Here is a 24,972-nt window from a genome sequence, read left to right as displayed (position 1 = left end):
CCTGGTGCACACCAGTCCAGCCGTCACTACACAAACAGCTGTTTGCGGTGCGTTACATAGTAAGTTTGGTGTGTCAGTGTGAAGCAGTACTCTAATTACACTCCCTGATTGATATATACTCATGCAAGATGTTTTAAAGCACTTAAGCCTGCAATTTAGCATTCAGTGTGATTTCTGCCCTTAAAACGCTGCTTTGCGCCCAATCCAGATTTTTCCCCGGGACTTGACTGACCCCAAAAGCCAACTGATTTCAGCGAGTTCAGATTACTGTTCTGTTGATAAAAAAAAGTTGCCCCTTCTAGCCAAACTGTTGTCAAAGTACAGTGGGATGCAAAAGTTTGGGCAGCCTTGTTAATCTACATGATTTTCCTCTATAAAAAAAGTGTTGGTTGTTATGATAAAAAATGTCAGTTAAATATATCAGATAGGAGACACACACTGTGATATTTGAGAAGTGAAATTAAGTTTATTGGATTCATAGACAGTGTGCAATAATTGTTTAAACCAAATTAGGCAGGTGCATAAGTTTGTCATTTTATTGATTCCAAAACCTTTAGAACTAATTATTGGAACTCAAATTGGCTTGGTAAGCTCAGTGACCCCTGACCTACATACACAGGTGAATCCAATTATGAGAGAGTATTTAAGGGGGTTTAATTGTAAGTTTCCCTCCTCTTTTCATTTTTATCTGAAGAGTAGCAACATGGGGGTCTCAAAACAACTTTCAAATGACCTGAAGATAAAGATTGTTCACCATCATGGTTTAGGGGAACGATACAGAAAGCTGTCTCAGAGATTTCAGCTGTCTGTTTCTACAGTTAGGAACATATTGAGGAAATGGAAGACCACAGGCTCAGTTCAAGTTAAAGAGACTCTGTAACAAAATTTTGTGCCTTATTTCTTATGTCCTATACGTTCCTATTACTGTTCTAATGTAGTCTGTCTTACGGCAGCTTTTCCTACTTGCACTGTCTCTGTAATAAATCTTATCTCCTTTCCTCTGTCCTGTCTGTCGGGCAGAGGCTGGAATGTGTGGAATGTGCAGGGCTGCTTGTCATTGGCAGAAACTTTACACACCCCCTCCAAGCTCTGCATGAGTCACACCAGATAGCTGTTCACAGCCTATGATACTCTGGTTAGAAGCCATGTCATTTGTTTGTAAACACTGCCTAAAACTGGCAATTACAAGCCAGGATTGCAGCAGGGAGTGGCGGAGACAGCACAGAGGGGCACAGGAGAAAATAAGGAATAGAATGGTATGCTTTTTATTGTAAGAATATTAGAGTACAGATTCTCTTTAAGGATCGAAGTGGCAGACCAACAAAAATCTCAGATAAACAGAAGCAACAAATGGTGAGAACAGTCAGAGTCAACCCACAGACCAGCACCAAAGACCTACAACATCTTGCTGCAGATGTAGTCACTGTGCATTGTTCAACCATTCGGCTCACTTTACACAAGGAGAGGCTATATGCAAGAGTGATGCAGAGGAAGCCTTTTCTCCTCCCACCGCACAGAGTCGCTTGAGGTATGCTAAAGCACATTTGGACAAGCCAGCTTCATTTTGGAATAAGGTGCAGTGGGCTGATGAAACTAAAATTGAGTTATTTGGGAATAACAAGGGGTGTTATGCATGGAGGAAAGACAACACAGCATTCCAAGAAAAAGACCTGCTACCTACAGTAAAATATGGTGGTGGTTCCATCATGCTGTGTGGCTGCGTGGCCAGTGCAGCCACTGGGCATCCTGTCAAAGTTGAGGGACGCATGGATTCCCCTCAGTATCCGCAGATTCTGGAGACCAATGTCCAGGGATCAGTGACAAAGCTGAAGCTGTGCCAGAGCTGGATCTTTCAACAAGACAATGACCCTAAACACTGCTCAAAATCTACCGAGGCATTCATGCAGAGGAACAAGTACAACGTTCTGGAATGGCCATCTCAGTCCCCAGACCTGAATATAACTGAAAATCTGTGGTGTGAGTTAGAGAGCTGTCCATGCTCAGAAGCCATCAAACCTGAATGAACTAGAGATGTTTTGTAAAGGGGAATGGTCCAAAATACCTTCAACCAGAATCCAGACTCTCATTGGAACCTACAAGAAACATTTAGTGGCTATAATTTCTGCAAAAGAAGGATCTACTAAATATTGATTTCATTTCTTTTTTGTGGTGCCCACATTTATGCACCTGCCTAATTTTGTTTAAATAATTATTGAACACTTTCTGTAAATCCAATAATATCATTTCACTTCTCAAATATCACTGTGTGTGCCTCCTATATGATATATTTAACTGACATTTTTTATCGTAACAACCAACGATTTATACAGGAAAATCATGACGATTAACAGGGTTGCCCAAACGTCCGCATCTCACTAAGTATTAAAAGAGTGCTAGATTCTGGTACATTTGCTAGATTTTTACTTGAAATGATCTTCCATGAACAAGTATCTTGAGCAACAAAAATCTAAAGTATGTATTTTGCTTATGGCCCGGTTCACGCTGGCATTAAAAACTGTTTAGCTAAACTAAATGGACCGGATCCTGATGTGAGATGAACAGATCCAAGGTTAATCCATAGGAACTACTCATATTGTTCTGTTAGAAAAGATCCATGCAACACGTTCTCCTGAACAGACTGATAATTTGGGGAGGCTACGATAAACCTGGAGCGATAGTATGCAGTTAATGCGATCAGTCTAATGGAATGGAGGGTCACGGCTGAAAAACTGATGCCTTTTAAAAACGTATCCATTCCACGGATCGGTTTTTCAATGACTCAGTTTTTCATCCGTGCAGTGTGAACCGGGCCTAAGTGTCTAGAACTCTAACCTTGAAGCACCAGAGCCCAATTTCTACTCCTAGAAGGTAAACTGTTTTTTCACCCTCAAATTATCTCCAGACTGTGCTAAAAGTTGTTGAGCTTGTCTGAGGGACAGTCAGTAACATTATTTTTTAACATAGAGTGTATTGTAAATGTCAGTAATGTAACAGTACATAACAATAATAGCTATGGGACAGAACTGTCCTGATTTATGGACTGTCAGGCTCTAATTTGATGGTTCCAGGAGCCATGCTACCCACCTCTGGCCTACCTTCATGGGAGCCAGCTGGAGAGAGGGTGACTAGCAGCCAAATCCATGTTCCCTTCTGTAGTCCACAACGAGAGACAAATACATTTTGGATGGTGAAAAGTATAAAGCCCAAACATAAGTTGTACTTAGAGTGCAATCTACGTGCATGGAGGCCATCAAGATCATGCTCAAAATTAGTTTCAAGTGCATGACAAATTATATTAATTACCCATTGATGTAACTATACTACAGCTATGATCAATTTGAGAAGAACATTTTTGTACAGCAGCAGCTTACACTTGAGAGGTTCTTTCTATTCTTTTCTACAGTCATTTGTAAATGGTTGGCGTAATTCTTCTGGCCATTAAAATCATTATTCTTGTTTAGATGTCCTGGAAATATTTTGTGGTGCTTATGCTTGCTTCATGCCATGGTTAAGATGACATATTAGCTAAAGAGGAAACATTTGTTGTGACTAATAGCCTCAATAGTAAGTTCAATCCAGTTTAATTTGGTGTGCTTAGGTTTGACTACGCAATACTAAGTCCTGATAAAAAATACTTTATTTAGCTCATGTGGATTTTATTTAACTTACACAGCCCAGCTTGATTTTTTTTTCCTTAGTGATCCTTATTCCTTCTATGGGTGCCACATACAATACAGTAATATTTTTGATTGGTTGTACCAAAAAGGTACAGAAAATCATCCACTGCAAAAAATGATCCAGAAATTCAAACATTTTTATTGAATTGCAATAAAATCAGATACTTTTTTTATTGTAACATGTGTGGCCACCCTTAGAAATAGGCTAGCTTGTGTATTTCATGTTGGTCAGTATCCAATAGTGACAATTGCCAGTTTTGGAAATAGTGGGAGTAATTTTTTGATTGTACTAGGTTTAGCATTTCTGTTTTTTGTTATCTTTGTCAGGGCTGGAACCCACAAGGGAGATTTTTTGAGCGGTTAGGGAACGTTTGAAAACGCTAGCGTTTTGTAAAAACGCTCAGCTAAAGTAAATGGATGGGGCAACTTCCACTGGAGCAATTGCGATTAGAAGAATCACAAACGCAGGACATGCAGCATTTTGGGAGCGTTAGCGCCTCAATGTTAAGTATGTAATCGCTGGCATAATCGCTCATCAAAACCTTCTCTGAGCGATTTTGCAAGCGTTTTGAAGTAACTGCACACTGTAACAAAATTAAAATTGAAAGGACCAATCAGACTTTAAAACGCTAATCGCTACACAACCGCTGGCATTTTGATACACTTTTTAAAAGTGCTCCCAAAAAAACGCTCATGAAATCGCTTACCATCTGCTCATACAAAACGATAGCGATTGCGATTAGCAATAGCGTTTTGTAGTGGGTTCCAGCCCCCACAGATTGTGAAGCGTTTGACAGATTTCCATCATGACACATGGTTAGAATTGTCATGTTACCACAGAAGGCTAGTTCTACAGGGGAAATACTTTATTTATTGTATTTATAAAGCGCCAACGTATTACGCAGCGCTGGACATTAGTTTAGGTGACAGACAATATTTAGGGGTGACATAGCGCAATATGACAATACAGGAATACAAGAAAAACCAGATCGCACAGTAGGAGTACCAGGTAATGCTTAGTCACTGGAGGGGAGCATGGAGATTAGGCAAGTTGAGTTCACTCAAATGCATAGCATGGGTGCACAGTAATGGAGGTGCATGATCAGGTAGGGCACAAAAGGAGGAGGACCCTGCCCGAAGGCTTACAATCTAGAGGGAGAGGTAGGGACACAAAAGGTAGGGGACCAGAGTTCAGCTGCGGGTTTAGAGCACTTGTGAGGGGTGGTAGGCCAGAGTGAAATGGTGAGTTTTGAGGGCCTTCTTGAAGATGTTGAAGGAGAGGGCTTCCCCAATGGGTGAAGTTAGGAAGTTCCATAGTGTTGGAGCAGCTCTTGAGAAGTCCTGGAGGCATGCATGGGACTTGGTGATGCGGGGGGCGGTCAGGCAAAGTTCATTGGAAGAGCGGAGTGAGCGGCTAGGTGTGTACCTCTGAGTAAGATCGGAAATGTAGGTTGGACAGATTTTGTGAACTTATTTGTAGGTCAGACACAGTATCTTCAATTTGATTCCGGACTGGATAGGAAGCCAGTGGAGAGATTCACAGAGGGGCAATGGGAGGAGTGGATAATTCTGGCTGCCACATTCATGATGGACTGCAGCGGGGCTATTCAGGTCATAAGGAGACCAGACAAAAGGGCATTGCAGTAGTTAGGGCTGGAAATTATGAGGGCATAGATGAGGAGTTTGGTGGTGGCAGAGGTCAGGAAAGGGATGATCTTGCAGATGTTACAGAGGTGGAAGTTGCAGGACTTTGTGAGGTTTTGGATGTGATGAGTGAAGGAGAGTGTGGAGTCCAGGGTGAAACCCAGACAGCAGGCTTGAGAGGTAGAGCAAATGGTAGTGTGGTTAACAGCGACATGCACATCTGGGAGGTTCAGGGATGGCTAGGGTGGGAAGATCATAAATTCCGTTCTGTCTAGATTTAGTTTCAGGAAACTAGCAGACATCCAGGAGAAGATGGCTGATAGGCAGGAGGAGACCTGGTCCATGGTAGTGGTGGATATATCAGGGGTGGGGAGGTAGATCTGGGTGTCATCTGCATACAGATGATAGTTAAAATCCAATGAGGAGATCATCTTGCCAATGGAGGTTGTGTATAGTGAGAACAATAGGGGGCCAAGGACCGAGCCTTGGGGGACACCCACCGAGAGGTGGTTGGGGGTGGATGAAAACTCATTGAAGGAGGTTGTGAAGGAACAGTTGGAGAGGTAGGATGAAAGCTAGGTCAGGGCTAGGTTGTGAATGCCCATGGACTGGAGGGACTGGAGGAGTAGGGAATGGTCTACTGTGTCAAAAGCTGCTGAAAGGTCAAGGAGGAGGAGAATGGAGTATTTACCTTCAGCTTTAGCTAAGGCAAGGTCACTGACCACTTTAGCGAGAGCAGTTCTGGTTGAGTGGGCAGGCTGAAATCCAGATTGCAGTAGGCAGTGTTGCTCGGATACCTCATTATCCTATTAGAGTTTGGTAGAATTCGGATAGTAAACTATCCGAATTCACTCGAAGTTCAATATTCGAGTTAATCGAATATCCGATTCGACCTCGGATATCCGACGTCACTATCAGAGTCTGTATTCGAGTAAAATATTCGAGCTGGCCTTAAATAGCTTGTAAAACTTGTATTGGAGGTCAATGATGCATGAAACCACCTTTTTTATGAAGAAAAACATCAAGTGATTATGTGGTGATGTAGTAGTTATAAAAAAAAAAAAAAAGGTATCAAAAATAGTAAATTAACTTCATGAAAAGTGTTTGCATGAGAAGGTCCAAGGTGTCCAAAATGGTTGTTGGAATAATCTTCTCCTTCTCCTTCTCCTTCCCCTTCCCCTTCTTCTATCATTATATTATGTGTCTTGGTTTTCCTTTCTTTTGTAATATTTTTTTTTACTTCATTTGTGGAAATATTTTATTTTAATAACACCATAGTTATATTTGTGTTGATGGCATAATAGGTAGGTAGTGGCACATTGCAAGCCACAGTGCCTTTTTCTGTGTACCCTGGCGGTGGTAAAACACAGACATCAGCAGGAGGAGGAAGTAGTTGCAGGCTTGCAGCTATTTGTAGTGTGTGGTAATAGCTGTCGGTAGGAAAGTGGGTCAGCAGGCAGGTGGCAGCAGAAAATAGTTCCTCTTCTGTTCTCCCTGGCAGTGGTAGCAGCACACAGACAGCAGAAGATCAATGCAGCTACAGGAGGAGGAGTAGTGTGTGTCAGGCAGTGTGATGTGACTGACATAATAGGCCCTGGTTCCTAGCGGTGGTACCAGGGCTGTAAATAAACAGCATGAGGTTCCAGACAGCGGTCGTGAAGCCCACATTGTGTCCAATACACAATTGGGACAGCACAGTTTTCAACCCGGACACCTCTAAATTAATTACATTTTTTTTTTAAATGAATGCAGCTATTTTTGAGCGTAATAGCTGGTGACGCATGGGCAGCAGCACCTTGTAATGTGTTCCCTGGCAGTGGAGACACAGACAGCAGGAGAAAATACAACAACAGGCAGCGTGAGGAGGTTGAGTGTGTGGCAGACTGGCAGCAGGCAGGAGGGCAGGCAGCGAGACATAATAGGCCCTGGGTCCTAGCGGTGGTTCCAGGGCCGTAAATAAACACCATGAGGATCCAGACAGTGGTCGTGAAGCCCACATTGTGTCCAATACACAATTGGGACAGCACAGTTTTCAACCCGGACACCTCTAAAATAATTTAAATTTTTTTTTTTCAAAATAATGCAGCTATTGTTGAGCGTAATAGCTGGTGGCGCATAGGCAGCAGCACCTTGTAATGTGTCCCCTGGCAGTGGAGACACAGAAAGCAGGAAGAAATACAGCAGCAGCAGCAGCAGCTGGTGTAATACTAATGTGTGTGCGCCACTTCATGTCCCCCTCTCGCCGACAACAGGGGCCAGGAATTCGCCTTCCACCCAAGCCTGGTTCATTTTGAGAAACGTCAGTCTGTCCACAGACTTGTGAGACAGACGAGATCGCTTCTCAATGACGACTCCACCAGCTGCACTGAAGCAACGCTCTGACAGTACGCTGGAAGGGGGGCAGGAGAGCACTTCCAGGGCGTACTGCGCAAGCTCGCTCCAGATCGGCAGGTGCTTGACCCAATACTCCATGGGATCAATAGGGGCCACGCTGTCAAGCCCGCTTAAGGACCCCATGTAGTCAGCCACCATGCGGGTCAAGCGCTGCCTGTGACTGGAGAAGGATGCTGCTGCAGGCACCTCCTCTCTAGTCCTTGGCAGCTTTACACTCATGTAGAGCTCTTGGGTCAGAGACAGCAGGTCTGTGGTGCACGTGCGCTTGCTGCTGGTGGATGCAGGCATCTGCTGCTGCCTCTGTGCTGGCTGGACAGTGGGGGTGGATGGCTGAGGGAAGGCTTCCTCCAAGCGCTCAACAAGGGACAGCTGCAAATCCCTCATTTGTTGCGCATGGTCTCCTCCTGCAGGCAGGAACTGGCTGAGCTTCCCCTTCAGACGTGGGTCCAGCATCATGCAGATCCAGATGTCCTCCCTCTGCTTCATCTGGATCACCCTTGGGTCCTTGCGCAGGCACCTCAGCATGTGCGCTGCCATTGGGAAGAGTCTGGCCACGTCTGTTGGCACATCATCGGCAGCCCCAGAGCCGACAGTTCTGTCCTCCCCTGCCTCCTCCACCTCATCCTCTCTCCACCCCCGCACCAGTCCAGCTGCGCTCTGCTGCTCCCCCTCATCAGCAGCAAGGTCAGGGACCTCCACCAACTCCAAGCCCTCCTCCTCCTCAGAAGTGGCCTGTGAAGCTGCCTGCAGCTCCTGCTGGTCCAAGGCTGCCGCTCCCTCTTCCAGCAGTGCATACAGGGCCCTGTCCAGCACACACACACCAAGGGGACCCACTCACACACCTTTGCATGGTCCCTGCTGACCATGTTGGTGGCCTGCAGGAAGAGTGCCAGGACTGAGCACACCTGCTGCATGTGCCCCCAGTCCTCTGTGGAGATGATGGACGGGAGGTTGGTGGCAGCACGCCCAGTTGCAGTGATGGAGGAAACTGTTGCACATGCAAGGTACTGGCTGACAGCCTGCCTCTGTTCAACCAGACGCTCCAACATCGCCAGGGTGAAGTTCCAGCGAGTTGGAACATTGATCATGAGCCGGTGCTGTGGCAGGTGCAGCTCCTTCTGCACCTCTTCCAGGCTCGCTACGGCTGCAGGCGAGAGCCGGAAATGACGCACGACCTTCCTTGCTGCCTCAAGGAGTCGGTCCATCCCCTGGTAGGTCCGCAGGAACCTTTGGACTACCAGGTTCAGGACGTGCGCCAGGCAGGGAATGTGGGTCAGGTCTCTCCTGCTGATTGCAGCAACCAGGTTTGCCCCATTGTCGGACACCACCTCTCCGACTGAGGCCTCTGGGGGTCAGCCAATTCCTCTCCTGCTCTCAGAGTTTGGCCAGGACATGGTTAGCCGTCAGTTTGGTCTTCCCCAGGCTGACCAATACCAGCAGCGCTTGACAGTGGCGGGGCTTCACGCTGCTGCTGAGGCGGGGGATTTGGGCTGGTGTGCCGGAGGATGGAAGTGGGTCAGAGGAACCTGCTGCAATTCCGCTGACCCTGCATGGTGGCATCACCCACTGCGGCGTTGCTGCTGCTGCTGCTGCTCTGACAGTGCCCGATGCTGCTCCCCCATCCTCACCCCCTTCCACCAAGCTGACCCAATGCGCGGTGAAGGACAGATAGCGGCCTGTCCCAAACCGGCTGCTCCACGAGTCCATGGTGACGTGGACCCGTTGACCCACCGCGTGCTCCAGCCCTCTCCCGACATTGGCCATCACAGAGCGGTGAAGTGCAGGGATGGCCGTGCGTGCGAAAAAATGTCGGCTGGGGATTGGCCAATCGGGGGCTGCACACATCAGGAGCACACGCATGCCGTTCCCCTCCTGCCCAAGGGAATAAGGCAGGAGTTGGGAGCACATGGCCTGTGCCAGCAAGCCGTTCAGCTGATGCACGCACCGGCTGCTGGGAGGCAGAACCCTGACCACCCCCTGGAAGGTGTCGCTGAGCAGGGTCTTTTGCTGGCACGTGAATCAGTGGAGGGAGCAGAGGAGGCCACTGAGGACTGGCTGCCAGAACAGGTCTCAGTGTTGGCGGCAGGAGTTGCAGAGGGAGGAGGAGCAGTGCATTGCTGACGCACTCCTGCTGGTGCTGCTGGAGGAGGTGGAGGAGGGTGGGTGGCTGCTGCCGACGGCTTCGCAGTGGTGGCAGGTCTGCCACTGCCAGCTTCCTTCAACTTCACGAACTCCTCATGCTCGTGAAAGCGTTTCCCTGCAAGATGGTTGACCAGAGAGGCGGTGCCAAACGCAGAGGGCTCCTTCCCTCTGCTGAGCTGCTTGCAGCACTGGTTGCAGGTGGCATACTTGCACTCCACATATGGCAGGGTGAAAAAATTCCATATCGGGGAGGTGAAGTTGCCCCTTCGGCTGGAAGGTGCTGCTGCCGCTGGTCTCCCTGTGGTGGTTGGGGGTGGTGGTGGGGGGGTGTTCTTGGTGCGGCTGGTGGCGGCACTGGCAGAACTCGTCTCCGGATCAGCACGCTGTGTGGCCTGCATACCACGGCCACTTGTGATCCTGCCCATGCCTGCGATGCGGATCCTTCTACCAAGGCCCACAGACGCATCCTCCCCCTCCTACTCCTCAGAGCTGACATCCCCACTCCCAGGACCTGGCACCCAGTCTCTGTCCTTCACCCTGTCATCATCATCCTCCCCCTCCGCAAACATGTCCTGCTGGGATCCCACAAACTCCCCTTCTGCATGCATGGGCGGATGGACAGTCACCACTGTCTGACTGTCCAAAGCATCATCCCCCAAAGTGCCCATGAGCATTACTTCCTCCTCCAACTGGAGAACTGCACTCCTCCTCCTCCTCCTACTCCCCAGGCAGTGCTGGTCGGCTGCTGCTGCTCTTGCGAACAGGAGTGGTAGTGGGGGTGGAGGACTCGGTTCCAGAGCTAATGGTGCCCTGCTCATCCACCATTAGTTCCACCACAGAGTCTGCGTCCTTCTCAATAGGACGGCTACGACCTGGCAGTGGGAGGAACATCTGGGCCACACGCTGCTGCTGCTGTGTCTCTGCAGCGTGACTCCCAGCTGTTGGGCGGCCAAGGCGTCCACGGCCAGTGGCTAATGGCGGAATAGCCACCGGTGCAGACGCAGAACTGCGCATGGTGGTGGTGGCACGGCTGCCACGCCCACGACCTCCTCTCTTGGCGTTGCCCTTGCTGCCCCTGCCCAAACCGCGGCTGCCAGTGCCAGACATCATATATTTTTAATATTATACAAATGGAAAAAAAAACAAAAACAAAAAAAAAAACGTATGTATGTAAAGGCGGGTGGGACAAGTGGGGTACTTTAATGGGGTGGGACTAGTGGTGGTGGGTGTGTGAGGTGACGGACAGGTGTACTCTACAGCAGAGATCGGTGTAGCGCTAACGAGAGAGTGCGCACTGCGCACACAAAGACCCTAGTTGCCGCTGACTGACGGTGTCCCTATACACAGACTACAGTACAATTCAGCGAATACACAATAGAAGTAATATAAACAATAGGATGGGTGTAGCACTCACGAGAGGGTGCTGACAGCGCAGACGTGCACTGCGCACACAGAGGTCCTAGGTAACGCGGTGACGGACGGTCCCTATACACAGACTAGAGTACACTACAGTACTACTAACTAAACAATAGAAGAATCTAGCTAAATAACAAAACAGGTGTGACTAGATTACAGAGAGCAGATACAGGACAGGTATAGCAGTAAAGCTGGGCCTTGCTAACTAGAAAAATAGTACAAATCTATCTAACACAGAAGTAGTAGTACAGTAGAGTAGGACAGGTGAGAGCACAGGTAACTAGAGACTAGAGCACAGAGCAGGACAGGCTGCCTTGCCTAGGCACAGGGCCTAGCTGCTGGCTGCAGCTGCAGCAGTGACAGTCTCCCTCCCTAGTCCCTTCCCTAATCACACAAACTAAACTGCCTAAAATACAATCTATCTACAATACAAAGCAATACAGTTGCATATCAAGTGTTGGAGTGTAAAAACGCTTGGTTTAGAACAATATAAATGCACTTGCACACAGACAAAAAGCACTGGAGCAATCTCTCAGTACAGTTAAGTCAGTAAGTCGCAAGCAGGACGAGTGAGGCAAGATGGCATCCGCTATTTATAGAGGGGGGCTTGGCCAGGCTCCCCCTCTGTGATTGGCTGCAGTCAGAGGGCTGGGAGCCCTCTGATTTGCTTGTGAGGACTCGAGGCGACGTCAGACATGACGCTATCCGAGCTGGTGACGCTATCCGAGCTTGGATAGCTAGGATATCTCCGGATATCTGCTTGCTATCCGAGTGCGCTCGGATACCACAGCCCGGATAGCTAATACTATTCGAGCTCGGTATTCGAGCTCGAATAGTGAAAAAAGAGCTAGGATATCCGAGTACTAGTGTTGGGCGAACAGTGTTCACCACTGTTCGGGTTCTGCAGAACATCACCCTGTTTGGGTGATGTTCGAGTTCGGCCGAACACCCGATGGTGTTCGGCCATATGGCCAAACTAAGAGCGCATGGCCGAACATTCCCCAAACATTCGGCTAGCGCTGTGATTGGCCGAACGGGTCACGTGGTTCGGACCCGAACACGCTCTGATTGGCCGAACGGGTCACGTGGTTCGGGTAAATAAATACCCGATCCACGTCATTTCTCCGCCATTTGTCTGTGGGTTTAGCTTTGGGTAGGCAGGCAGGGTAGTTCTCTCTCCAGCCAGGCTAGCCAGGGTTCCCCCAGTCATTGTGTCGCTGCTGGGAACAGTAGTACACCGCTCACCCACACTATATAGCATCGTGTTTACTGCCACTCTGTGTACACCGCTCACCCACCACTGTATAGCATTGTGTTTACTGCCACTCTGTGTCTCTGCTGGGAACAGTAGTACACCGCTCAACCACCACTGTATAGCATTGTGCTCTGTGTCTCTGCTGGGAACAGTAGTACACCGCTCACCAACCACTGTATAGCATTGTGCTCTGTGTCGCTGCTGGGAACAGTAGTACACCGCTCAACCACCACTGTATAGCATTGTGCTCTGTGTCTCTGCTGGGAACAGTAGTACACTGCTCACCCACCACTGTATAGCATTGAGCTCTGTGTCGCTGCTGGGAACAGTAGTACACCACTCACCAACCACTGTATAGCATTGTGCTCTGTGTCGCTGCTGGGAACAGTAGTACACCACTCACCAACCACTGTATAGCATTGTGCTCTGTGTCGCTGCTGGGAACAGTAGTACTCCGCTCACCAACCACTGTATAGCATTGTGCTCTGTGTCGCTGCTGGGAACAGTAGTACACCGCTCACTAACCACTGTATAGCATTGTGCTCTGTGTCGCTCCTCCAACGCCAATCGCCTGGAGAAGATGGTCAAGGACTACATGTCAGATGGCGTAGCTGTGTTGAACAATCCATCTGCACCCTTCAACTATTGGGTATCGAAGCTAGACACCTGGCACGAACTGGCAATGTACGCAATAGAGGTGCTGGCTTGCCCGGCAGCCAGCGTTATGTCGGAATGCCGTTTCAGTGCTGCCGGAGGCATCGTCACAGATCGGCGTATCCGCCTCCCCAAAGAAAATGCAGACCGTCTGACTCAAATTAAAATGAATCAATCCTGGATTGGAAACGACTACGCAACACTCCCGGACCCCAACCAAGTACCATGAACAATGAACATCTGTGATGGGTTAGCGTTTCCGGTCCCTGTTTATTGAACCTCTCATCTGTATTACATTTATGACTGCATGCCGACAAAATGCAAATTGCTATCCGCACGCTTCTTGTCCTCATGCAAGGCCTGGGTTGTTGTGTCTCAAAGCGTGGCCTTCTCCTCCTGCGCCATTTATGACTGCATGCCGACAAAAAGCATGTTACCTGTGCAAAGAAAACAGACATTTCCCGCATTTAAAAGACAGTTTTCCCTTTGAAACTTTAAAATCGATTTTCTCAAAAACTATAAGCTCTTTTTGCTAAATCTTTTTTTCTTCCTGTACCCACTCCCAAGGTGCACATACCCTGTAAATTTGGGGTATGTAGCATGTAAGGAGGCTTTACAAAGCACGAAAGTTCAGGTCCCCATTGACTTCCATTATGTTCGGAGTTCGGCTCGAACACCCGAACATCGCGGCCATGTTCGGCCTGTTCGGCCCGAACCCGAAGATCTAGATGTTCGCCCAACACTACCGAGTACCTCGGATATCCTAGCTCAGATGAGCACCACTGGCAGTAGGTATAGCAGCGAGTTGGCATTGAGGTACTGGGTCAGGCGTTTGTGTTTAAAGGGGAACTGAAGAGAGAGGTATATGGAGGCTGTCATGTTTATTTCCTTTTAATCAATACCAGTTGCCTGGCAGCCCTGCTGGTCTATTTCTCTGCAGTAGTATCTGATTAAAACCAGAAACAAGCATGCAGCTAGTCTTGTCAGATCAGACTTATAAGTCTGAACCATTGAAACACCTGATCTGCTGCATGCTTGTTCAGGGGCTATGGCTAATAGTATTAGAGGCAGAGGATCAGCAGGGCTGCCAGGCAACTGGTATTGTCTAAAAGGAAATAAACATGACAGCCTCCATATACCTCTCTCTTCAGTTCCCCTTTAAGAATGTGTACCACTTGATACTGAAGGCCCCTTTTCACAAGCATTTGATAGGCAGTGAAAAGTCTCTGGAACTCTCACAGCTGCCTGCTGCTGCCTGAGAAACTGCTCACTGCTGCTTGGTAACTGTTTACTGAGCATGCAGTTCAGCTGCCTGTTTAAAAAGGACCCTAAAATACTGGTTTAGGCTGCTTACACACAGGGACGTTACAGGCGCACGTTAGTGCGCCTGCAACGCTCCCCCAACGCACAGCAATGTAACACAAGTGGGCTGTTCACACAGCCCACATTGCGTTACATGTAACGCTGCACGTTGTCCGGAAAGTGCAGCATGCTACAGCGTTAGAGTGGCTATAGCCGCATTAGACTGTTTGCACATGCTCAGTGGGGGGCAGAGAGGAGGCGGGGAGAGCCAGCTACAGTAGCCGCGCACATGGCTACTTAATATTCACTGCACTGGCGGCAGCTGATTGGCCGGCGGGACCACGTGATGCGGAGTGTCTCGCTCCGCATCACGTGGTCCCGCCGGCCAATCAGCGCCACTCTGGGAGACCTTATAGGGATAGAGCCGCCTAACGCGGCTCACTCTACCGTCCTCTCCCGCACCACCATACGTTGTGTTAGGTGCACGTTATGCGACTTTAACGTGGCAGCTAACGCGACGTCTTGGTGTGCAAGTAGCCTTAGAGTATATACTTAGAGACCATGCTAGGAGGATTCCTTTGGTGTCACTTTTTTTGTTGACAGATGGTGCCTCCTACATCTGAACTGTCAGCGATGGTAAGTGTCAGTTAATTTTGTAGTTATGTTTGGAGTGACAGGATGTGCCCCTTGGTAACATTTGTAACTGCCCCACTCTTTATTCCACCCCCATCGACTTGTTACAAGCTTTTTCAACAGGTTATTTTATTTTTGAGGTTTTTATTGCTGTCTGTGTTTATGTTTTACCTCATTTTCTGTTCTAATGCCTAACAATTAATTATGTAATTAGTATTAAAATGTCAATGATTCTAGGACAAAGGAGATTATGTCAGTTGTCTGTGTTGCATGTATTCATTGATCTACTCTGGCAACCAATTTGTGTTACATCGATGGGTATAGCTCTACTTAAGTGCTGAAATCTACAAACATCATTCAAACAGCAGACCACACATGTATTCATTTTTTTAATGTATATTATTTTTTAAATAAGTTAAAAGGCTACCTATTTGTCTTCAAGATACATTTGCTTTGGGCTCTATTTTCTTTAGCGACTTGTATTAACCAGCCTTGCAGGATACTCCCATAACAATTAAACAACATGTGTGGCATCAACAGAGCTATATGGAAAGTGGAAGTGTGATATCTAAGGCACCTTTTTCCGTGTTCCCTCACATCACCTGAGCCACAGATCTGCATGGCTCACCATGGTCTGAGGCCCAGTGTACACCAAGAATCTCTAGCAGATCTGCAAAACACTAGAGGTTTTTGAAGCAGATTTCAGAGCAATTCTAGGCATGTTTAGAGACATTTTCTAAACATGCCTAGCATTTTTTTGGAGCGATTTTGTGTAGCAGAAAACAAATATTGTTACAGTAAAAGCTGTTACTGAACAGCTTCTGTAACAAAAATGCCTGGAAAACCGCTCTGATCTAGCGTTTTTCAGAGCTGTTTTCCACGGATGAGCTTTTTGTCCCTAGGCCTTCTCAAAGGACTAGAGGACAAGATCTGTGCATGGAGGAAAACCGTTTTAGCCATTTATTTAGGAAAGGGTTCTTTACAGTAAGAGTGATTAAGATGTGGAATGCATTGCCACAGGAAGTAGTTATGGCAAATTCTATACCGGCATTTAAAGGGGGCATAGATGCTTTTCTTGCGTTGAAAGACATCTATGGCTACAATTACTAGGTAATGCCCAATGATGTTGATCCAGGGATTTTATCTGATTGCTATCTGGCGTTGGGAAGGAATTTTTTTCCCTTTTGGGGCTAATTGGACCATGCCGTGTAAGGGTTTTTTGCCTTCCTCTGGGTCAACAGGGATATGTGAGGGAGCAGGCTGGTGTTTTACTTTGTGCTCGGGTTGAACTCAATGGACGTATGTCTTTTTTCAACCCAAATAACTATGTAACTATGTGACTTTCCTATATTTTAACATTGAGGCAGAAAAGCCTCAAAAATATAAAAAATGCTGCAGCCCCTGAGCTTGCGTTTGTGGAAAAAACGAACCGCTCTGGTGTGCACCATCTCATTCACTTTTATTAGCCAAGTGGTTTTCCCCCTGCAAGAGTTTTAAAAAACGCTTCAGAACAGCTCTCGTGTGCACCAGCCCTTAGTTGGAACCCTGGTGGAAACAAGAAATGAGAAAACAACAGGGACATCCAAACACTTGGCAATCTGAAAAACTGCTTTTTTTTTTTTTTTTCTTTTGATATACTATCTTCAGGGATGAGTGCTGTACATAAAATGCTGATGCATTTGGATTTTTCAGGGACATATCGGGCCGCAGTGCACACACTGGATTCTCGGAAGAGGTGACTTCCAACCAACCATCTCAGCCGAGAACCATTTAGTGTGTGTAAACAATGTTGCTCTCCACGACCTTGCGATCACGGGTAACCCGTGATCATGAGCTGTTTTCTGTCATGTGCTGTTTTTTTTGTTTGTGGCTTTTTAACGCATATGCGCGTGTCTAGCGTTTTGCGGGTGTTTATATGCGTTTGCATATACAAAACACATATGCGTTTTGTATATTTTTCCAATTGCGTTTTATGCAAATCACTAAGACAACAGGAAGCGGAAATACATCAGAAAACAAATAAAAAAATGCATATAAAAATGCATTTTTTTAAAAAAAGCATACCATTGCGTTACCGTTGACTTTCATTATGTGTGTTTTTGAAAATTATGCAACAAAACCAGTGTTTTTAAAAACGCATGTTTCAAAATGCATTTATTGATGCGACCCATTGACTTGCATTAGTGGCAAAAACGCAGCATTTTCCACAACGCTAGCGTTTCTGCTATGTGTGTTCCTAGCCTCAGTTAAGTTATCCTTTAACTGGTTGCTGACCGCATCATGCCGATGGGAGTGGCCGTGGCGGCAGCCCCAGGACCACCTAATGACGATCGGCATAAAGTCGTGGGGTTTCGTTTTGCAGGAGATCGCCACTCAGAGACTGTTAGATGGCGAAATCGCCATCTATAAACATAGTACAGCGCTGTGATCTACAGCAGCACTGTGATCTACAGCAGCGCTGTACTGGGGACAGCTGTGTGACACGAGTGGCAAGACAGCGATCCGCTGTAATAGGCTGAAGCCGATAACAGCCGATCGCTATGATTGGCTGGCTCTGGGATGGAGGGGGTAGGGGAGGAGTAAAAAAAAAAAGTAGTAACATGTATTAAAAAAATATATATTTGTAAAAAAAAAAAAAAAAACACACATCTGGGGGGCGATCAGACCCCACCAACAAAGAGCTCTGTAGGTGGGGAGAAAAGGGCGTGGGGAAATCACTTGTGTGCTGTGCGGCCCTGCAGCTTGGCCTTAAAGCTGCAGCAGTCTATTTTACAAAAAAAATGGCCTGGTCTTTAGGAAGGGGGGGGGGAGGGGTAAAGGCTGTGGTCCTGAAGTGGTTAAGACAGATAAAAAAGATAAAAGCAGTGAGTGATAAAGTAATATCTATCATGAGTTTAGACAAATAATGCTAGGCACACATGATACAATTTTCTGTGAGATTTACCTGCCAGATCGAATTTTCCAACATGCTAGATCTTAATGTTGATCGATTTTCCGATCGATTTCCATAAAAGTGAACGGAAATCAATTGTAAAATCGATTGAAATTAAGATCGAACATGTTGGTAAAAAAAAAAAATCGATCTAGCAGATAAATCTAACAGAAAATTGTATCGTGTGTACCTAGCATAAGGAGAGAAAAATCATAAGAAAGACAAAACAAACAAAAACATAATCAGGACATAAGTTTTGTAAATAAATCTCGATGTAGCTTATAGCTCTTACCTTCTGTTTAGTGCTTTCTCGTTAAATACTGTAGATTTAACAATGTCCTTTCAGATCAGGGAATTAGGAAAATTCTCCAAAATTGGGACAAAAACCTTAAAAAACAAGAGATCACATTCACTGCTGCATTGCATTCCCTGTGACTGGCTGACAGCAGGAATGCAATGCAACAGATGAGGACAGTGGCGTCGCACGTTGTGCTCGCATTGCAATGGGTACAGTGAAGCATACAGTCACTTACTGTTAACGCGCAGGTTTACCAGATGTACCGCAATGCTCCCACCACACTGTGAACATTGCATAGGTGGTGCATTGCAGTGCAGTTAGGCACATTACAAAGAAGTCTTTACACCGTAGCAGGGCCGGGCCGAGGCAGAGGCAAGAGAGGCTCCAGCCTCAGGGTGCAATTCACTATGCTATCATTCCCCTAATGTGTTTGAAGTAGAGAGAAATAGGAAAACGGGATACATGGCAGTGCATGCAAGCCAGATAACTAGAGTTTAAGGTGTTGGGGGTTGGGGGACTGAACCGCCTCTAGTCTAATAGCAATCAGTGTTACGGGTGGGGGGGGGGATTTATGGGGGGTGCACTTTTGTGTCTCAGCCTTGGGTGCTGGGGAATCTTGTCCCGGGTCTGCACCGTAGCACTGTGAACATAGCCTAAAGGCCCTTTTCAAACATACACATAATTTGTGAGCGATTCAAAGTGGAACTGAAGAAAAGGGGAGAAGAAAAAAAAAAAGTTTCACTTACCTGGGGCTTCTGTCAGCCCCCTGAAGCCTCCCTGTGCCCACACCGGTAGCATACACTCCTTCATTCCCCTGCCATGGATCACATTTACTTTTTCAGCTGCCGTCCACTGCGCCTGCAAAGCCCTGGCCGATCCTCATTCACGTTCTCGTCCCAGTAGCATCCTGCGCAGGCGTAGTAGAGATTTTCATACTACACCTACACAGGACGCTCCCAGAGATGTGAACGAAGATGTGCGCAGGCAGGGCCACGCAGGAGCAGTGACCGATGACCTGTAAGGCAGCGGTGAAGAAACTGAGCCGTGGTGTGGGACCGGAGTAGCATATGGTAACGGCATGGACACAGGGAGGTTTCAGGGGGCTGGCAGAAGCAGAAGCCCCAGGTAGGTGAAACTTTTTTTTCCCTCTCTTCAGTTCCGCTTTAAATTTTTGCAAATTTGCATTTCCTGCACATCTAATGCAAGTCAATGGCATTGAACTTGACTTGAATTGTTGTGTGAATTTTTGGATGCAAATTTTCTACCAAAAGGCCTGGAACCCACTAGAAAGCGCAAATCGCTATCGTGATTGCTAGTGATTTGTGATAGCGTTTTGCAAAAGATTTTAGGAGCGATTTCCCTGCTCCCATACAATTCATAAGAATGTAAACGGCCCCAAAATGCTGCATGTCCTGCGATTGCGATTTGCTTAATCACAATCGCTATAGTGGAATCTGTACCATCCATTTACATTGGCAGAGCATTTAGGAAACGCTCTAAAAAAAAAAAAATGCGCTAGTGGGTTCCAGGCCTCATGCTTTTTTTCTTTCCAATGGACATGCAATTCGCATTCTATGCAAGCCAATGAAAATTACCAATTTTCACATTAGCAATTTAAGAAGGGCATGCGAATTTGAGGTTAGACACATTTTCATATGCATAAAAAAGACGTACAAACAAAAGCATCCAAACTTCAAATGTTTTTATTCTGTTTTGCTGGAGCTGGGCTGGATCGCATCCTGTTGGCTGTGAATCAGTCCAATATGAGACGAATTTCAAAAATGGAAGATTGATTCACTTATCTCTAAATGCTAACTTTTGCATTTAGATGATTTGTATGATGTAGAAAATACTAACATGATTCTAAAATGTGTTATTGCCTCTGCAGGCTGTTTTGGAATGAAGAGGGGGAAAAAGAAATGTACTGTCGCTGCAAATCAATTGGATCTTCACATTTACTTTAAACCTTTAAGCAATAACAGAGGTGACAGTTGTATCATGTGCAGCTCTTATGTTTTTGGTCAAAATGTGTTTCAAGCTAAGCATAAAAGAGCATTATGTGGTCTCAGCTAGTTACACACGATTAGTTCTTCAGCATTTCTCTGCAAATACCTTTAGGACACATCTCAGATACAGGACTTTCAGGAATTTTAACAGCAATCCAAAACCCCTAAATACTATATCTTTTACCACTAATGCTATAAAATATATCAATATCGCAATGCATGCTACAATACATAATCTCTAACCTTACTTGGAAATTGAATAGTTTTTGTTTTGTTTTTTCTCCTATAAAATTCTCTTTTTTGCTAACAATAAATATATTTCAGTATTCAGTAAAATAAAATACATTTTTATTAAAGACTTAAATGTGCCCTGTCATGAACTCACCTGTGGCATGTTCTGTCAGTCACAGCTGAGCTGCAGCCAGGCAATTCTGACTTCTTTGCATGCATGCTTGCAATGCAGTTGCAGATTGTTGGTAGCATTTGCAGTTCTCAGTCAGAGTAGCACATGATTGATGACTTACCATTCCTCAGCTGGTTTGGTATTTGCATATGGCATTCTGGTTGCTGCCATCTTGTGGAACTTTTTGGTATTGCTCTCAGTGCTTTTTGACAGTCAGCTACTGATTGGGACTGAATGTGCATATCTGCTCTCATTGGGGGATGTCCAGGGCCGGATTTCTGGCAAGGCCACATAGGCCATGGCCTAGGGCACCAGAAATGTAGGGGCGGCTCAGTGAAGGACAGTAAAGCTGTTCCATGCAGCCATCCCTATCTACAAGGACAGCTTTAACCTTTGAACTCTCTGTCCTGTACTTGTGTCTGCCCTGCAAGACCTGTAAGGTCTATCCTGCAGGTACACTTCAGTCTAACTCACATGGTGGCACAATGGGTCCATCATTAATGAGATGGCAAACATAACGTAAAAGTTCTTAAAGAGAATCTGTATTGTTAAAATCGCACAAAAGTAAACATACCAGTGTGTTAGGGGACATCTCCTATTACCCTCTGTCACAATTTCGCCGCTCCTCGCCGCATTAAAAGTGGTTAAAAACAGTTTTAAAAAGTTTGTTTATAAACAAACAAAATGGCCACCAAAACAGGAAGTAGGTTGATGTACAGTATGTCCACACATAGAAAATACATTCATACACAAGCAGGCTGTATACACCCTTCCTTTTGAATCTCAAGAGATCATTTGTGTGTTTCTTTCCCCCTGCAGCTATCTTCCACTGAAGTGTCAGGCTGTTTCTTCCTGCAGAGTGCAGACAGCTCTGACTGTATGTAATTCCTCAGTATGTGAAAGCCCAGCCAGCTCAGAGGAGGATTTATCCAGCTTGTAAAAGATAAGAGAGAAGCTGCCCTAATCTAAATAATACACAGGCAGTGTGCAGAGAGGGGCCTGGAGGGGGAGATGCATCACAGAACCACAACACTGAAGAACTTGGCAGCCTTCCAGACACAGGCTGACAAGTCTGACAAGAGAGAGATAAGTTGATTTATTACAGAGATGGTGATAGTAGAACGTGCTGCAGTAAGCCAGAACACATTAGAATAGCTTTTGGAACGTGTAGGATGATAAAAAACAGGATGCAATTTTTGTTACGGAGTCTCTTTAAGGAAAATATAACTAATAATTTATATGCGTATTACTGAAATAGTTATTGTCTGTGACATCCAATCATGTAAGTAGAATTCTCATTGGGGCACACGGAGATAACAACCATACAGACGGTATAATTGGCCTTGGGCGGTAAAAAGTACAAATCCGGCCCTGGGGATGTCCACATAAAAGCCTCTTCCTGCTTGAACACAGTGACTGTGGTGGTGTGTAGCTTGAGCTATATGGTTGCATTGCTGGGTCTTTTACCCTTATAAATGTGTGTTGGTCCTACATTTATAAACAGCAATTCCTGCTGTGTGTATGTTACCATAGTTGTGGTGACTATTGGTAATGCTCCTCCTAATCCTGCCTTGTGAATGCTATCATAGCTGTGATTCCTTCTAGTCTTGCTGTCTGGACGATGTCTTTGCTGTGGTTATGATTGGCAAATGCTCCTTCTAGTCCTGCCATGAGGACATACTATGTTCATACCGGGTGACATACCGGGTTCAAGGTGCGTTTGTAGTTTCTGGGGGGGCTCAGCGCACCTCTGATTGGAGGCTATTCGGAGGCGGCCTGGTGTTGCGCTGATCCACCTTTTGCGCAATTTTCAAATGAGGACATACCATAGCTACAGTTGCTATTGGTAATGCTCCTTCCTGTTCTGTCCAGTATTGTATGTATCTGTGTAGATGTTTACCATCGGTACGGGACCGATTGGATCAGCAAATGCTCCTTCCTCTCAGTACGTGACTTGTTTATGGTGGTGCTTAGTCCATTAACGCAGTTATGTCTGCTTTTCAGCATCTGTAACATTGAAGGGTAACTGAAAAGCAGACACAATTGCGTTAGTGGGCTCAGGCCCTTAGGGCTTGTTTCGATATGTGTGCTTTCAGCCACGCGTATGGAAACGCGGTCGCAGGGACATCAGACAGTGCATAGATTGCACTGTCTGATGTTTCCATACATGTGCTGCGATTCACCACTGAATCGCAATGCTTGGTTACCTGCATTTTGGGGCAATTGCGCCCAAGATCCTATCCCGGAGAGTCACGTGCAACACAGAGCCGCGCTGAGCGCATGGCTCTGCATTGCAATTAATGGAAACGAGCCCTTACTAGAAGCTAAGAGGCATACATATACAAAACTGCAATTAAAATTTGGTAGTAATATAGCAGAAAATGCCATTGAATATAGGACATTTTTCCAATATTCTCCTATCCACTATAATAAAATATCTGTAATTTTACTATGCCCAAATTTAACAGCCCATAGTGTTTACTATAGCAGAGTTTTTGTAGCGGTAAACTTTCCAGTACCACAGCACTGCACCCAAATTTCAAGAAAATCTGGATTAAGAAAAAATGCCCCTAGCGGGTACTCATCTTGGGAGGGGGAAGCCTCTGGATCCTATAGAGGCTTCCCCCATCCTCCTCCATCCCACAGCAGCAGCTATACAGCTCCCCGAATGGCAGGTATGTAAATATTTACCTTCCTGGCTCCAGTGCAGGCGCAGTAGTGGCTCTCGGCTCTGAAATAGGCAGAAACAGCCGATCCTAGTCGGGTCCGCTGTACTGCGCCTGTCTCCTGCGCAGTACAGCGGACCTGACTGGGATCGGCTATTTCTGTCTATTTCTGAGCGGAGAGCCACAACAGCGCCACCCACTGGAGCCAGGGTAGGTAAATATAGCACAGCCTGACAAATTGTTGGCTGTGCCTTCCGAGGGGCAGACAGAGGCCACCGTGGGGCGGAGGAGGACGGGGAAGCCTCCATAGGATCCAGAGGCTTCCCCTTCCCAAGGTTAGTACCCCCCCCCCAGGGGCATTTTTTTTATATACAGGGTCTCTTTAACAGCCTGCACCATGATAACTGTTATAGTGGTTAAATTACATTGCGACTATAGCAGCCCCCAAATTTGCAGTCACTCTGAGCAACCTTCCTGTCTCTTGTCTACTCCTGCTTCAATCTGAACTCTCTCCTCTACAGTGCATCCCCCACTACTTCCTGATATTACCCAGTATTACCTGTCTTTATCTAGTGGAATCTGGTGGTATTTCTACTTTCACTGCCTCAGTCTTTATGCCTTGCATGCTAAGTCATAGGGGCAGCCTAAAGTCAGGCAGACGCTTCCGTTCTCCTGTTCAGGCCGTGGGTTGTCTAAATGTAAAGATCAAGGTTTCAGATTGGAGTATAGAGTAATAAAGGCAAGAGCTCTTCCAGGCCTTACATTATCACTGGCCAATACACAAAACTATATCATGGAGGAGACTTGGGATATTGTCAGTAGTTTTGAGCTACTCATAGCTCTGCCACTCGTAATCAAAATCAACAGTACAACTTGCTGGCCATGGCAGAGGGAGCTATGGCAGAACTTGTTGGCCTTTTGCATCAGAGAAAGTAAAAATGACAACAAACCTGGAAAAACTGAATCTTATGATTAGTCTAAAATTACTGTGGTAATCTGATTTTTATGGAAAATTCTGAATTCTCTGAGTCTTCCAATGTTTCAGAGTTCTGTAATTGGGCTAAAATAACCGAGTTGCGGTAAATCAGATTTCTGCAAGATTCCGATTTCTGATTGGAAATGATGATTTCGGGTTGAAGATTTTAATTCCTGCGGAATCCAAATTAGCATCCCTAAAGTTAACCCTACTCTGCTGCGGCCAGCAAGTTGTATTCGTAATTTTGATTGTGAGCGGCGGAGCTCAACGCAAATTGTCAACTGTCACAGGGCCCCTAGTGGCTGGACCGCAAAATGCCTTCCAAACGGTTCAGAACACAGACCATGCAATCTGTGGTCGCAATCGGTGCGCAGAAACCATTGGAATTTTGGCAGCAGACCGGCTAGAAGGGAGCCTGTGAGTTACGGTAATACAATTTGCACACTATTTCAGGGTATAACTGCCACCACCTCTGTTATCATGGGACAGAGGAGCCCGCTGATTCTAGACCTGCAAATTAAACGGTTAAACACACTGTATTCTGTCTAGCTAGCAACAATAGTAGCGACTCTTC

This window comes from Hyperolius riggenbachi, chromosome 4 (genome assembly GCF_040937935.1).
Source record: "Hyperolius riggenbachi isolate aHypRig1 chromosome 4, aHypRig1.pri, whole genome shotgun sequence".
In the NCBI taxonomy this organism is placed as follows: Eukaryota; Metazoa; Chordata; class Amphibia; order Anura; family Hyperoliidae; genus Hyperolius; species Hyperolius riggenbachi.
The sequence above is the reverse complement of the archived record's forward strand: the minus strand, read 5'-3'. Positions refer to the sequence as shown.